Genomic DNA, 15,391 nt, shown 5'->3' with positions numbered 1-15,391 from the left:
GTTAAAATTATGGAATTCGTTATATCATACAACGTTTTAGAAAAGTAAAATCATATATACTCATAGTAGGTTTCAAGTTTTTAAATTGTAGTTTGTTGGTGAAACGTGAGATAAAGTCCAAAGGTCAAATAAACATATGAAATCATTAATGTAAAATGTCGATATCCAACGTCTAAGTTATTTACATTCCACGTTACAAAAATTAATGAATATGCTTCGCAGTCTTTGGTATCTCCCAGTTCTGAATAGCGGTAATCTTAGCTAGATCGACATGTATTCCGTTTCCATCAACAACCTGTCCAAGGAATTGTACGGTTTTGAGCCAAAACTCGAACTTAGAAAATTTAGCATAAAGTTGTTCCTTTCGTAAGAGTTCAAGATCATGCACAAATGTTGCTCATGTTCTTCCTCACTCTTGGAGTAGATCAAAATGTCATCAATGAAAATGATGACGAATTTGTCGAGATAAGGTTTGCAAACACGGTTCATAAGATCCATGAATACGGCAGGAGCATTGGTCAAACCAAAAGGCATGACACAAAACTCATAGTGTCCATAGCGAGTGTGAAAAGTAGTCTTAGGAATATCGGATTCCTTGACTTGGAGTTGGTGATAACCGAACCTCAAATCAATCTTTGAATAAACACTTGACCCTTGGAGTTGGTCCAATAGATCATCAATTCGCGGCAACGGATAACGGTTCTTGATAGTAAGCTTGTTAAGTTCGCGGTAATCAATGCACATCCTTAACGTACCATCTTTCTTCTTAACAAACAGAATAGGAGCTCCCCATGGGGACGAGCTTGGACGAATGAAACCTTTATCCAATAGTTCTTGGAGTTGGTTGGATAATTCCTTAATCTCGGAGGGTGCTAAACGGTATGGCGCTTTAGCAATAGGAGAAGCACCAGGAGTTAAATCAATTTGAAATTCAACTTGTCGAGGAGGTGGAAGACCAGGAAGATCTTCGGGAAACACATCGGGAAAATCTTTAACCACTGGTACATCTTCAATAAGCTTCTCTTTCGATTCAATCATCTTAACGTGGGCTAGAATAGCTGAATAACCTTTCATAAGGTATTTGCGGGTTCTAATACAGGAGATGATATTGAGATTGGAACCACTCTTTTCACCTTGGATGATGAGAGTCTCTCCATTTTCCAATGGAACATGAACAGTTTTATCGTAACACAGGATGGCAGCATGTAATGGACGTAACCAATCCATTCCAACTACGACGTCAAAACTTCCGAGCTCGACCGGTAAAAGGTCTATCTTAAATTGTTTATTGGCTAAGATTAGGTTGCATTTTTTTATAGATTTTATCGACTTACATGATCTTTTCATTATCTACTTCTACTAATCTTTTGGTTTTTAAGGGTTGAGTCTTTTCAGTAAATAGGGTACAAAAATCACTAGACACATAACTTCGGTCAGCACCAGTATCGAATAAAATAGTTGCATAACAATTATTGATAAGATACGTACCCGTGATGACCTCATCCTCATCTCGGGCTTCAGCGGCAGTAATAACAAATGCACGACCCTTCGCAGCAGTAGCATTAGCTCCAGTAGCGGGATTATCCTTCTTCTTAGGACAATTTGGACTAATGTGTCCCTTTTCTCCACAAGTATAACATGTAGGAGGAGCTTTGGATGGAACAATAGCCTTATCCTTTGGAGGAGTCTTACACGTCTTAGCTACGTGTCCCACTTTCTTACACAACGAACAGGTAACAATATACTTCCCCGGGTGATGTCTCTCACAACGAATACAAAAAGGATAAGTACCCTTATAATTCATCCTCGTACTATCCGCAAGCTTCTTACTGTCATTCTGAGTTGAACCTTGAGATGGCTCAAACTTCCTTTTTCCTTCATTACCCTTAGTGTCAACAAGCTTAATGGCCGACGCTCTTCTTCTCTTGGCCAACATTAGATTTTGTGCCATGAGAATCACAGCATCCAGAGTAACCTTCTCGGCAGCAATAACATTCCCCTGAACATCCTCGGGGAGATCTTCAATATATCGTTCAATCCTTCTATATTCGGTAGGAAACATCTCGGGACACAGAGTAGAGAGTTCAAGAAATTGGTTGGTGTAGTTCTCAATATCAGTACCCTTCACCTAACTTGACTCCTTGGGCAAAATTTATTAATCATCATGCTTTTAAGTTCGTCCCATGGAATTGCATTAGCATTATCAATTCCTACAGACTTGGCATGAGCAGACCACCAAGTTAAAGCATTACCACCTAATGATCTAGTGGCATACTTTACTCGATCGTTATCACCACAGTCGCAAATGCGGAAGATGGACTCCATCTTCTCGAACCAGTGAACTAGTTCAACTGCTTCTTCATTTCCCTTAAATGCGGAAGGATTACATTTTGTGAAATCCTTGTATGAACAAGGTTTCGGTTGAGGATTAACATTATTAGCTTGATTGTTGCCTTGTGCGGCAGTGAGTAGTTGTTGGAATTGCTCGGTAGTCAATACGATATTGTTAACAGTAGGTGCAGCTGGACGAACCATGATGTTGCTACATAAGTGAACATAAGTCGGATAAGTTAATAAGTTATAGGGTTGAGCAATTACAAGTATGAATAAGATAAAGTATTGATATCACATGATATAAATAAAACATTTTATATTATTAAGGAACGAGGCGTTAAAATAAGCCTTTTAATACACGATTCGGGAATAGGAATAGTTTAAGGCATAGCCTTTACATAGATGGAAAAATAGGAAAATAAACTAGGAAATGTCAAGATTGAAGTAGTCTTCATATCTCTTCTTCTCATCCTCAAACTGCTTCATCACTTTCTCCATGTTATCCTTCACAAGTTTCTCTAGCCTTTCGATTTGAGAGTCGAGGGATTCTTTCATAAACTTCTCATATCGCTCGTTCTTTTCTTTTTGCTTTTCATAGAGGTACTCGAGGTTGTCATAGAGATTTGTAACACGACTGTTGACGGTTTTGGTGTCGTACTCCTTTAGTGCCAACTGCTTGTCAACACGACTTCTCTCTATATCCATCCGGATATCAACCTCCTCTTTGAGATGAGCAAGTGATTGCTTCCCCCAACGGGTGTTACGTTCTTCCTCATACCTTAGCAGTATTAATTCTTTTCTTAGCTTCACGTTTTCTTCCACCAATTACTTAATTTCGCGATCCTTCTCATCCATTCGAACCTCCACTCTCGCCATGTGGCGAAGCAAACCTTCAATGTTCCTCTCAGTATCTTTTCATAGGTTCATGATCTCATACCTAGCAGCATCATTATAAGAAGGAGATCGGGCTCTCTTCCTTGACGGACCAGCTTCTTCATGACGTTTTCCTTTATCCTCGATTCTCGGAGTTGGATAGTATTGAGGCGACCCATGTCGAATAGTATTTAGGCTATAATTTGGTGACGGTGAGGCAAGACTGTAGGAAGGACTTCGAACAGGTCTCGAAGTTGCAAAGTGTCCAACACCTACTTCGGTGGTAGGGTTGAGAGTGGCTTTGTTAGGCTTGTTAACGCTTGAGCTTGACATCCTAACATTAGGAATGAGACTTTTGATTAGAATCTTTAAGTCAAGTTTAGTAAAGCATAAGTGTTAAGATTATAAGGAAATCCTAAGTGCTTTAAAGTCTAAGGCAGGAAAGGTTATAGTTTTCTAGATTGCTAAGGTACCCTAGCTAACAAGTAAGGCACACATAAAGATGCAATCTTGGTTCTCTATAACACCCTGGTTTGCTCTGATACCAATCTATCACACCCCCAGTTAGGGCCTGGGCGAAATGTGACTTAATACAAAACAAACCAACATATTATAATAAACGAGAACAATACTAAATGATAAAATTATCTTTATTGAGAGTAAGCAGCGAAAAATAAAATGTCGTTACAATGACGGAAATATAGTAAATGTTCAAATGCAATTGTAATAAATGCGATATCTCTTGATCCTATGTCCAAGTAGCATCACATAAGCAGTAGATAAGTAACTTGATCAAACAGCACCTGAGACAAAACATGCTAAAGTGTCAACCAAAAAGGTTGAGTGAAGTTCATAGGTTTAACAAATAAGTTTGACCGTTATTTTAGACCACAAGATTTAGTTTGTAAAGTTGATCTCACAGGATCAAAAAGTTATGCCAGTGCGTGATATTTAGACTAAACGTTCAAGTTTGCCCCAAAGACAAGTTGTAGTTTATACTTGTCAGTTTAATTTCATTATTAAGTAATACAATGACTTAGTCAAATGTATCGGGGACGTTACTCTCGATAGGCCTACCCCCAATAATTAAGCATGCATTCACGAGCAATTAAAAATATCACTGTAGGGACTTAGTCAGACATAGCCGGGTATATCATAGTTTTAACAGTTGGTACTTGTGTCTAAATTGTAAAATGTAAAATAACAACATGTGTATCACCCTAATAAAAGTAAGTAAGTTTGCTAGCAATAAAGAGTGGGGCTATGAATTCACCTTAGTAAGTAGAGAGATGAGCTAGTTATTCCTCGGAATAGAAAGTTGGATGAATGAACAGAAAGTCAACCTATTGACATTTAAGAGTAGTAAGTGTTTTTGCCCAAGTTTAAGTAGATGTTTAAGTATGATAGTGTTTTAAGTATAGTTCGTTTTTACTAATTTTCCTTTCCTAGTAAGTTTCTATTTTTAGAAAGCTTCCACTTTTAGTAGGTTTATTATTTTAGTAAGTTTCTATAACTAGAAAGTTTCTACTTTAAGAGTGTTTCCATTTTAGGATACTTACCGTATTAGATAAGCTTCCAATCACCCCTTTCCATTCAAATGGCCATTTCAGGTCTAGGGGCTTGAGCTATAGGATCCTTTAAATCGGAAAATCCAAACCCTTCCGCTAAGTTTGAAGACCTATACATCTCTAATACATATCCCAAAATGTTTTTATAATATAAGTAGTTGGTTGTAGGTGTTAGTAATAGTAATAGTGTATACATGTTAATTAATAGTATAAGTAGTATTAGGGTTTCATTAATTAGGGTTAGTTAATTAAAGTGGTATTTTAATGATTAGGGTTTGTAATAAATGACTAGGGTTTAATTAATGTCCTAGGGTTTAATAAATTAAGGTTTTAATAAACTAAGGTTTGGTAAATTAGGGTTTAAGTAATTAGGGTTAGGTTTAGGGTTTTAATTAATGTAGTATAGTTTAGGTGTAATTAGGGTTTAGGGTTTTAATATGTATATGTATATATAACTCGTATATATATGTATATATATATAAATATATTTTTACATGCATATATATATATATATATATATATATATATATATATATATATATATATATATATATATATATATATATATATATATGTCGATATGTATATATATGTAGTTATTTTGTTTTCTTAATTAAACACAAACAAATCTTTATCTAATCTTCTAGGTTTTAAAGATCAAACTTTCCTTTTCCCTTTTTCTTTCTTTTGGTCGACATACATATACATATATTTTACGTTCCTTTTTTTTCATGTATATTTAGATCTAGATGTGTTTATGTATGTGTTTATGATTAAACAAGTTTATAACATGAATTAAAGATCAAAGTTTATGTAAATAAGTTAGGGTTTATGTTACACCTTTGGAGATTCGAAGATGACTAACAAAGAAAAGATGAACACGATGAAGATTGAAGATCAAAGCCTTGAAAAACTTGAAGGACACCTTGAAGATTCTTGAAGAACATGAAGAACGCTTGAAGATCACTTGGAAAACCCTTAAAGATTGATGATGATTTTCGATGGGGTGGTGGTGATAATTTTCGGTTTTGGCCAAAAATTAGAGAGAGAGGGAGAGAGATTTGAGAGAGAATTGTTGTTGTGATTTGGTACTTCGAATGGGTTAGCCTAGGTCTCTATTTATAGGGAGGATAGGATTATTCTAGAGTTAGGGTTTAATAAGGATTTACTAAGGGAACAAGTTAAACAAATGAGGAGGTGATTAAGGGGTGTCTTGGCCGAAAATTTTAGGGGTATAAGGGTAATTTTACCCTCCCTAAAATCGGCTAAGGTTTATTAGGGTTAGGGTTTAACTTTTTCCCTTTAGATCTTACACTTTAATTTAGCTTAAAAGGTTCCTTAATTATCCAAGTTTATTTATTTTAAGTACACAAGTTTTAAAGTTATTTATTTGTTCACAAAAGTTAATTAACTTATTATTTTTATTAACTTGTCAATTAATGTACAAAGTTAATTAGTATATTTTATAATTCTTAACGCTTAATCATTATCGATTAAAGTTTAACTATTAAGTTTAATTATATTGTTGGGCATTTAATATGGAAAAATATAGAATGGAAAAATGAGTGTCGTTATATGGTGGAACATAAACCGTTTCCCGGTAACGATAGCGAAAGGGCAACGTATATATCGAGGTTATAATGAGATGTTTCAACTGAAAAGTCAAAGTTGACTTGCTGGAGCTGTGACAAAACTGACTACTTTGAAAAGGAATTGCATAAGTTATTTTTTTTTTTTTGCTAATAAATGCCAAAGAATCTGACGCGGATACGTGTTTAAACTATGACTTTGGTTTCGAGAGTTTTTCAGGTGCATAACTGTGGGTAACATGTGGTTGGATCATCATTTCGATTATTCATTATTTGAAGTGTCTCCAGGAATTTTGAAGGGTTTAAACACAGATTGTAATCGTTAATATACATATGATGTTCTAGCACAGTTTGAAGTCAAAGTATAGCTTTGCAAGATGTAAGGATCTAAGAGTGATAATACCGGTTAAATCTTAACTTGGATTTTGATTTGTCAGAATACGTAATCAAATTTGGATGAGAATGGTTGTTTTGTTTTTTTATAAAAGAATGTATATTTTTGTGAAAGTAGGGAGTATAGTTGATGATTGTTGAATCAGATTCGAAGAATGTAACATATTAATTGTGAATTTATATATATCTCTCTCGGGTATTACCTACTCGTTAGAAAAAAAATTTCACAGTTAATATTTTGTACAAAAATTTTATTACAGTCTTTATAAAAATATATAAGTGTATATTTTCTTCAGATGTAACATAGATTTAATGAGTTAGTATTAAATTAACTCATTTGGTTTACGGTTGAAATTAGAATTGAATAATTCCTAAAACTTTAGAAATTACATAACTTTTACGAAGTATTTCTTCAATGAAATTGAAATTATGAATCAATACTTCGTTATTTGTTGATGCATGATGTTGGTGTTCGTGGAATTCTTGTGAACTTCGCAAAGTACGAATGATGTTATCTGAAAAGTTTCGAGTACATCGATGATGAAAGTGTAAGATCAAACCTATATTTGAATAATACACCTGATTTATTATGAAATGGAATTCATTGAATTGAAACAGAGATCGTGGTTAACGATGGTTAAGTTGTTAAGGAAGGATGTACATCATAGCATATTATTAATATGAATTTAACCGAGTAATATCTACCCTTACTTAATTCATACATAATAGCTTAGTACGAAAAGATTTATTTTGATATTAAAATTCATATGTATATAAATAAAATATACATATAATTTCTTCAGAGGGAATGAGTTAATACTTCATAACTCATTGATATAATATACTTCGTTGTTGATTTGTAATGATGTCTACGGTGATTCTCGAGCTGGCGAAGCTTGTGATATTATAGATGCTGTTGGTACTGACGGTGCTGGTGATGTTGACGATACTGTTGATGTTGTTGGTAAAATGAGTCTAGGTTGTAAATCATGCACCATTCCGGTCAGGGTTTCTACTCTACTTTCTATGTTCACTCATCTGATTTGTAATCAGAATCAGAATAATTTCTAAGATTTTGGAGATTACATAATCGCCACAAAATCTTTCTTCAATGAAGTTATGAATCAATACCTCATCATTTATTGTTGTTGGTATTCCTTAGTATCTACAAGGAGTATGTCGTCGATGTTCGTGGGACAGTTTATGATGTCGAAGCATGGAATGTGGATGTTGTTGATGGTGGTAATGGTTCTGTTGACGTTGATGATGGTGGTACTATTGATGCTGGTGTTGCTGCTGGTGCTTGTAACCTTTGCACCATATTCTCCAAAGCCAGTATCCGAGCGCGAAGCTCGCTGACTTCTTCTGTTACTCCGGGATGATTGGTGGTTCAGACGAGTGGGTGAATAAGATCTAAAATCTGGGATAGTATATAATCATGACGGGATACTCTGGAAATGAGAGAGAAAATGGTGTCTCGAACAGGTTCGCCTGTAAGTGCTTTAGGTTCTTCGCCAAGAGGGAAATGTGGTGGATGGAAGGGATCTGTGATGACCTGGGAATTTCTGATCAAATTTAAACTTAATCTTTATATAGTTTCCGAAACGATGAACAAAGTCTGTAAAGTTGAGTCTCAAAATTTTGAAACAATTTGCATGAATGCATTAAACTTTGACTATGCTCGACGATTCACGAACAGTAGTTTGTAAATAAATATGTATATATATTATATAAATATAAATATAAGAGTATATAATATTTTGAATTAATAAAGTATACTTCAAATAAATGGAATTTAAAATGTAACATAACAATTAGGATAATTAGGTATTGTTAATAAATATAACTATTCATATGTTATTATAAATCTATTTTTTTCTATTAAATAAATATATAAAATATATATTAACTATTTATTAAATGTCATTATATAATAATAAATGAAATTACATTAAATTACAAGGTTGAATATAACTGATATATTAATATTATTAACATTACTTTCATTATTATTTTTGTTAATATTTGTATTAGTAATATTATATTATTATTATTATTATTATTATTATTATTATTATTATTATTATTATTATTATTATTATTATTATTATTATTATTATTATTTTTCTTTATTATTAGTAGTATTTATATTAATAATATTATTAACACTATATTTATTAATCTATATTAAATACACACACATTCATACAAAGTAGGAATCAAAATCTGTTTCAAGTATCTGTCATGCAGTGTTAAATTTTATTTGCTATCTCCAAACTTATTATACAACTGAATCAATCGTACAAATCAACTTGTGATCTTATTCGACTTTATTTTTTTTATTTTCTGTCCTTGTTTTTGTCTGATTGAGAAATGGTTACCACGTTCCTTATGTAGTCGATCTTATTTTCCTTCTTCTGACAGAATATTTTCTTTGTCGATCAATCTCAGCTACAAAACAACTATCGAATCTGGATACTGTGATAATCTTTCTTATACATTCTATATGATAATTGATACAAATCGATAAGAAGAAACAAATAAAATAAATCACAATTTCAGTTGCACATCACCTCACTTCCTTCTTGATTTATGATCGACAACCACGAACACCAACTCTTATATATACATTTTTCTTCTCTCTGATTGAACGTAAGTCATCACCCCACCCATCACCTTTCGAACCACTAAATCACCACACGCCACCATAGCTACTACACTAATGGTTAGATACGCCACCTTTATTTTTTTATTTTTTTTTTTGTGATGCAACTCCATCGAACCCACCACCATCACCTTTGATTGATAATAAGCTGATGTTGCAATTTATGTTTTCTATTTTCATTAACAACACTATCGAATACCCAGTTATTTGCAACCACCACTCTAGCATCATCACCATCTATATCTCCCTCTCTACTTCATGAATCACCATGAACAACCATCACCTTAACCCTCCATGATCTTCTCTCTCTCATTCCCTCTCTTTTAATTTTGTCGTGAATCACCACCATCTGCAACCTCTCTACTTGTTCCTACTTGTTAATGACCACAAAATCTGTCACCTTGCAACCACCATCGAACACCAAACAACCACAGTCGCTACTACTGGTAACCATTCCTCTCTCTATCGAAATTTATAACAAAATAAAATGAGTGGAATATGTGCACCTTATAAAAGGTGTCAACATGGATACAATTAATAATATTATAAAGCCCTTTTCCAATTTACAAATGAAGCTAGATGGCCGACCAGGAGGGATGTGTTTTATTTTGTGAGGCTCCTTGAATGATGAAAAAGGTGATAAGAGAGAAAAGCATGCATAATGTTTTTTTTTTTAAGCAACTGCCCTTCGAACTTCATGCTACCGAACCCCACTCACTTGATTTTTTTTAAAGAAATGATGGAAATCGAATGTGAATTACAGCTGGTCGAAGTTGAGAGTTGGTTGCAACTTGATTTTTAATATTTTTTTTTCTTTTCTTTATTCCTCCTTCTCGACTCAGCAACAAACCCAAACATATTAAAGATTTGGGCACCAGTTCTTATTAGAATTAAGTTAAGAAAAAGATTGGGCTAGTATAGATTGGGCATAGGATATTGTTGTTGGGCCGACAGAGGAAAACGAGAAGAGACGGGTTAAATAGATTTTGGTTACGGTTTAAAACAGAAACACGAGTTTGGCAGGGTGGTTTGTGTGTTAACAGCTTAACGAGAGGTTATAGGTTGGAAACCATGCCATGGCACTTTTATTTTTAATTAAACAGAACGAGCTTGTATCTGGGACCTGTCAATGATTGGGCTACGGTTTTCCTTGTGGGCCGAGATTAGAGTGTCTGTTGGAATGTAAATATAGTTGGGCTGCAAAATATAGCCAGGCCGAAAAGAAAAGGTTATACATTTTATTTCGGGGTATTGAAAATAGAAAAGAGATACAGAGAGACGGTTAGGAGAATGTTTGGATATTCGAGGGGTCGTGGGTTTGAGTCCCATCTCGGGCAGTTTAATTCTTTTTAAGGCTACAAAGGTATAACTTAATATTGTTATTATTATTATTATTATTATTATTATTATTATTATTATTATTATTATTATTATTATTATTATTATTATTATTATTATTATTATTATTATTGTTATTGTTATTGTTATTGTTATTAGTATTAAGTATCATAACTATTATTATTATTATTATTATTATTTATACAAGTATTAAGTATTATTTATTATTATTATTATGATTAGGGTTACAATTACTAATATTATTATTATTTATATTAATATTAATGTTATTATTAAGTATTAAGTATTATTATGAATATTATCATTATTAGTATTAAAATGATTATCATATTCATTATTACAAATATTAATTGAGTATTATTATAATAATTATCTTAATAAACAAATGATATATATATATATATATATATATATATATATATATATATATATATATATATATATATATATATATATATATATATATATATATATATATATATATTTAATACTTATAACATAACAAAAATTAATGTTTTTATATACAAAATGAATATATGAGACGTATATATATTATTAATATAAAAATGATATAATTAGTAAATTATATATATATATATACAAACTTATTCGATTACGATATGAATATTAATAAATATACAAATGATATAGGTTCGTGAATCCGAGGCCAACCCTGCATTGTTCAATATAGTTATATGTATTTTTACTACAAAATACAATACGGTGAGTTTCAATTGATTCCCTTTTTACTCTTTACATTTTTGGGACTGAGAATACATGCGCTTTTATAAATGTTTGACACAATAGACACTAGTACCTTAGAATTATCTGGGATTGGGGTTGATTATTATGACACGCATTAGCCCCCGGTTTCCGTTAGAGCGTATGAGCTCCCGAGCCGGGTGGATGGTTTATTATTTATGACATTTTGGCACCGGTTGTCCTATATTTTATAAACATGTGTTCAGCCGTGGGGTGTAAAGACCGGCACAGAGGTTCTATATTTTGAAGGCACATGTATTCAGCCGTGGGGTGAAAGACCGGCACAGATGGTTACTATTATATTTTGAATCCTCACCAGGTGTTCTTCATATGAAAGATATTTTTTGTGCAGTTGGAATGGGACTTCTGCACGTTTTATAATATTTAAAAATCTTGTGGTCTATTAAAATGATGAAAATGAAATGATTACTATAAACTAATGAACTCACCAACCTTTTGGTTGACACTTGAAAGCATGTTTATTCTCAGGTTTGAAAGAACTCTTCCGCTGTGCATTAGCTCATTTTAAGGATATTACTTGGACACATTCATGACATATTTCAAAAGACGTTGCATTCGAGTCGTTGAAGTTCATTAGAGATTTTTATTAAGTAAATGAGGGAATAGGTCATTTATAGTTTGGATATTATGAAATGGTATGCATACCTGTCAACTTTCGATGAAATGAAAGTTTGTCTTTTAAAAACGAATGCAATGTTTGTAAAATGTATCATTTAGAGGTTAAGTACCTCGCGATGTAATCAACTATTATGAATCGTTTATAATCAATATGGACTTCGTCCAGATGGATTAGGACGGGGCGTTTCAGTTGGTATCAGAGCGGTGGTCGTAGCGAACCAGGTCTTGCATTAGTGTGTCTAACTAGTAGTCGTTAGGATGCATTAGTGAGTCTGGACTTCAACCTGGTCTGCATGTCAAAAGTTTTGCTTATCATTTTATGTCAAAAATTATCTGCTTATCATTCTTAGTCTAGACACATCTTACTGCATTGATTGCATGAATAGTGTATAGACAAAATTCATATCTTAGCGTATCTGCTAATCCATATCTTAGCGTATCTGTTACCATAAACTCTGTTTGATATATTTCGTAAATTCCTCCGTAATTTACGAAATCTTTTGTTCTATATATATAGATATTCTATGTAATTAGAATATCATCCGATATCCGAAAATCATTTCATATCGAAATATTCTTTATTCAATCGTACTCAATGGAACTCATAACTAGTTCAAGTCCCTTGGATTCCGATATGGAGTCCCACTCCAGCTCCGAAAGCAGCGTCACCAAAAAGAATCAATCAATCAGCCATCCCCAATTCATCTGATGAGTTCGTAGTTGACTTAATCAATAGAGACACGAAGAAGGCGATCCTTTTCATCAATCAAACTTCCCTCTTAGTGATGAACCTAAAGCACTCACCGGCGAACCAATCCGAAACACCATTTTCAACCTCACTACCGAATATCTCGCCATGATTATATACTATCTCAAATTCAAAACCTTATTCACCCGTTTGTTCTAACCGCCAACCATCCCTGAGTAATCGAAGAAGTCAACGAGCTTCGCGCCTGAGTAATCAATTTGAAAAATATGGTGAAAATGTACCAGCTTCAGCAACATTACCGAAATCAACAGTACCACCAACAACAACATCCACATCTCAAGCCTCAATATCACCATCTGTTCCACGAACATCAACATCCTACGCACCATGAATACCAAGGAGTACCAACAGCAATTAACGATGAAGTATTGATCCATAACTTCATTAATATTCTGCGAAGAATATGTGGATCCTAATAGTTTAGAGATTACTTATTCTAGCTCAAATCGAAAATCAAATGAGTCTAATATTATATTGACTCATTAAATCCATAATTACATCTGAAGAAAATACATATATATATATATATATTTTTTTTTTCATAAAGATTGTGATTAAAAATTCTTGTGTACAAACTGTTAATGGTGAAAATATTTTAACGGGTAGGTAATACTCGAGGAATATTTATATTTCACATTAATAAGTTACGCTGTACATTCTTCAAATCAGATTCAGCAGTCATTAGCAACACTGCTCAAATTCACACGTATACGTATCCGTTCACCAAAGAACAACTATTTTCATCCAAATTCAATTCATATTCAGATTTTGACCGATCAGAATCCAAGACAAGATTTGACAAGTGGCATAATGAAGAAAACATTTGACGGAATAAAAATTGTTAGAAACAAACAAATTAGCTATGAGAAATTTTGTTAAGAATCCACGCTAACAAAATCCTAGCTAACTGTGGACTAATCAACTAAGGACTACCAACAATGGACAATTAACATAAATTAAAAATATTGATTATAACATATGAAACTAAACAATTCTTCAAGTTTGCCACTTAAATTTCATCTTAAACCTCATTTGTATCTCGACGATTACAATCTGCGTTCAAACCTTTCGTGATTCTTGAAAACACTTCAATCGGGAGGATGAATCAACCGCACTTCATCTACGAAAGAAAAGATTGATACATATAGTTATGCACCTGAAATTACTCGAAAACTGAGAAAATGTTTAACGCGTAGCTGTGCTAATCCCTTTAGCGTTATCATTTCTGAAAATAACTTCTCAATCTCTTTCCAAATTAGCCAATTTTGTCACAGCTCTAGCAAGTCAACTTCGACTTTTCGTTCGAAACAGCCTTATTATAACTTTGATATATGTGTGCTCTTTTATTGTTACCGGGGAACCTTTTATATTTCACCATATTACCATCAGCGTTTAATCATCTAAAAACACAATTCTCCTGAAACCACCTCGGATTAATAACCGATGATTCAGATATCATAGCATTAAATGTAGAGGAAACAGAAAAAATGGTAGATGGTCTAAACGGCCAAAAGTTTGATGATAAAGAAAGGAGTGTTAGGAACGCTCGATAGAAAATTGGGTATTGAAAAACAGATTGAGCTACCCATGAAGGAGACCAAGGACAAATACAAGGACCAAACCCTATATTCAAAGGATTCAGGTAATTCTGGATCCGTTGAAATCTTTAGAGAATATCTTGCTCCGAAGTCATGTTAAAATCTTGCGGAAAATCTTTATCCATCAACCATCGAACTTAGAAATTCCAAAATATCATCATCAATATCTTCGATATTTCTGAGGATATTTTCATAAATATTCTCGTTCGAAATTATATACCTCCTCATGCTTCCTGTGTATCATTATATGGGAAACATTCATGAGAAAATTTAGTACCGAAAAGCAGATTATGCGAAACTATGAAGAAAGCCGTGGACAAATCACAAAGAATAAGTTTGACTTCAAAGAATCCAAATGATTCAATGTCTGCTAAAGTCTTTAGTGAATATCTTGCTCCTTACTCTAAACCCTTGCAGACAATAGTTTCTATCATCCTCTGATCTTAGATATTCCGAGATATTATTGTATCTTTCATTATAAACATCCTTCATATTTCTGGAGATATTTTTATAATTATTCTTATCTGAAATCATTAATCTCTTCGTGCTATCAGTATTACATCATATAGAAACTGTTAGTTTCTATATTCTGTAAAATTTCGAGCTTAAAATATAAATGTTATTAAAGTAATGTTGAGAACTGATGCATGAGTTAGTATAATATAATGACACTTGATCAACGTGATTATATTACAGTAATTCATGTTGAGTTTCTAATGGAACGTGATGATTCACAGAACATACCGTCATTATGTACCATTTACAAGACTGTTGCATTCTACTCAATCTCTAAACATATCAAGAACATATTTTCGTGATAGTTCTATCTTTTCTCTTGAATT

Source organism: Rutidosis leptorrhynchoides, chromosome 1 (genome assembly GCF_046630445.1).
Source record: "Rutidosis leptorrhynchoides isolate AG116_Rl617_1_P2 chromosome 1, CSIRO_AGI_Rlap_v1, whole genome shotgun sequence".
NCBI lineage: Eukaryota > Viridiplantae > Streptophyta > Magnoliopsida > Asterales > Asteraceae > Rutidosis > Rutidosis leptorrhynchoides.
Note: the sequence above shows the minus strand (reverse complement) of the source record.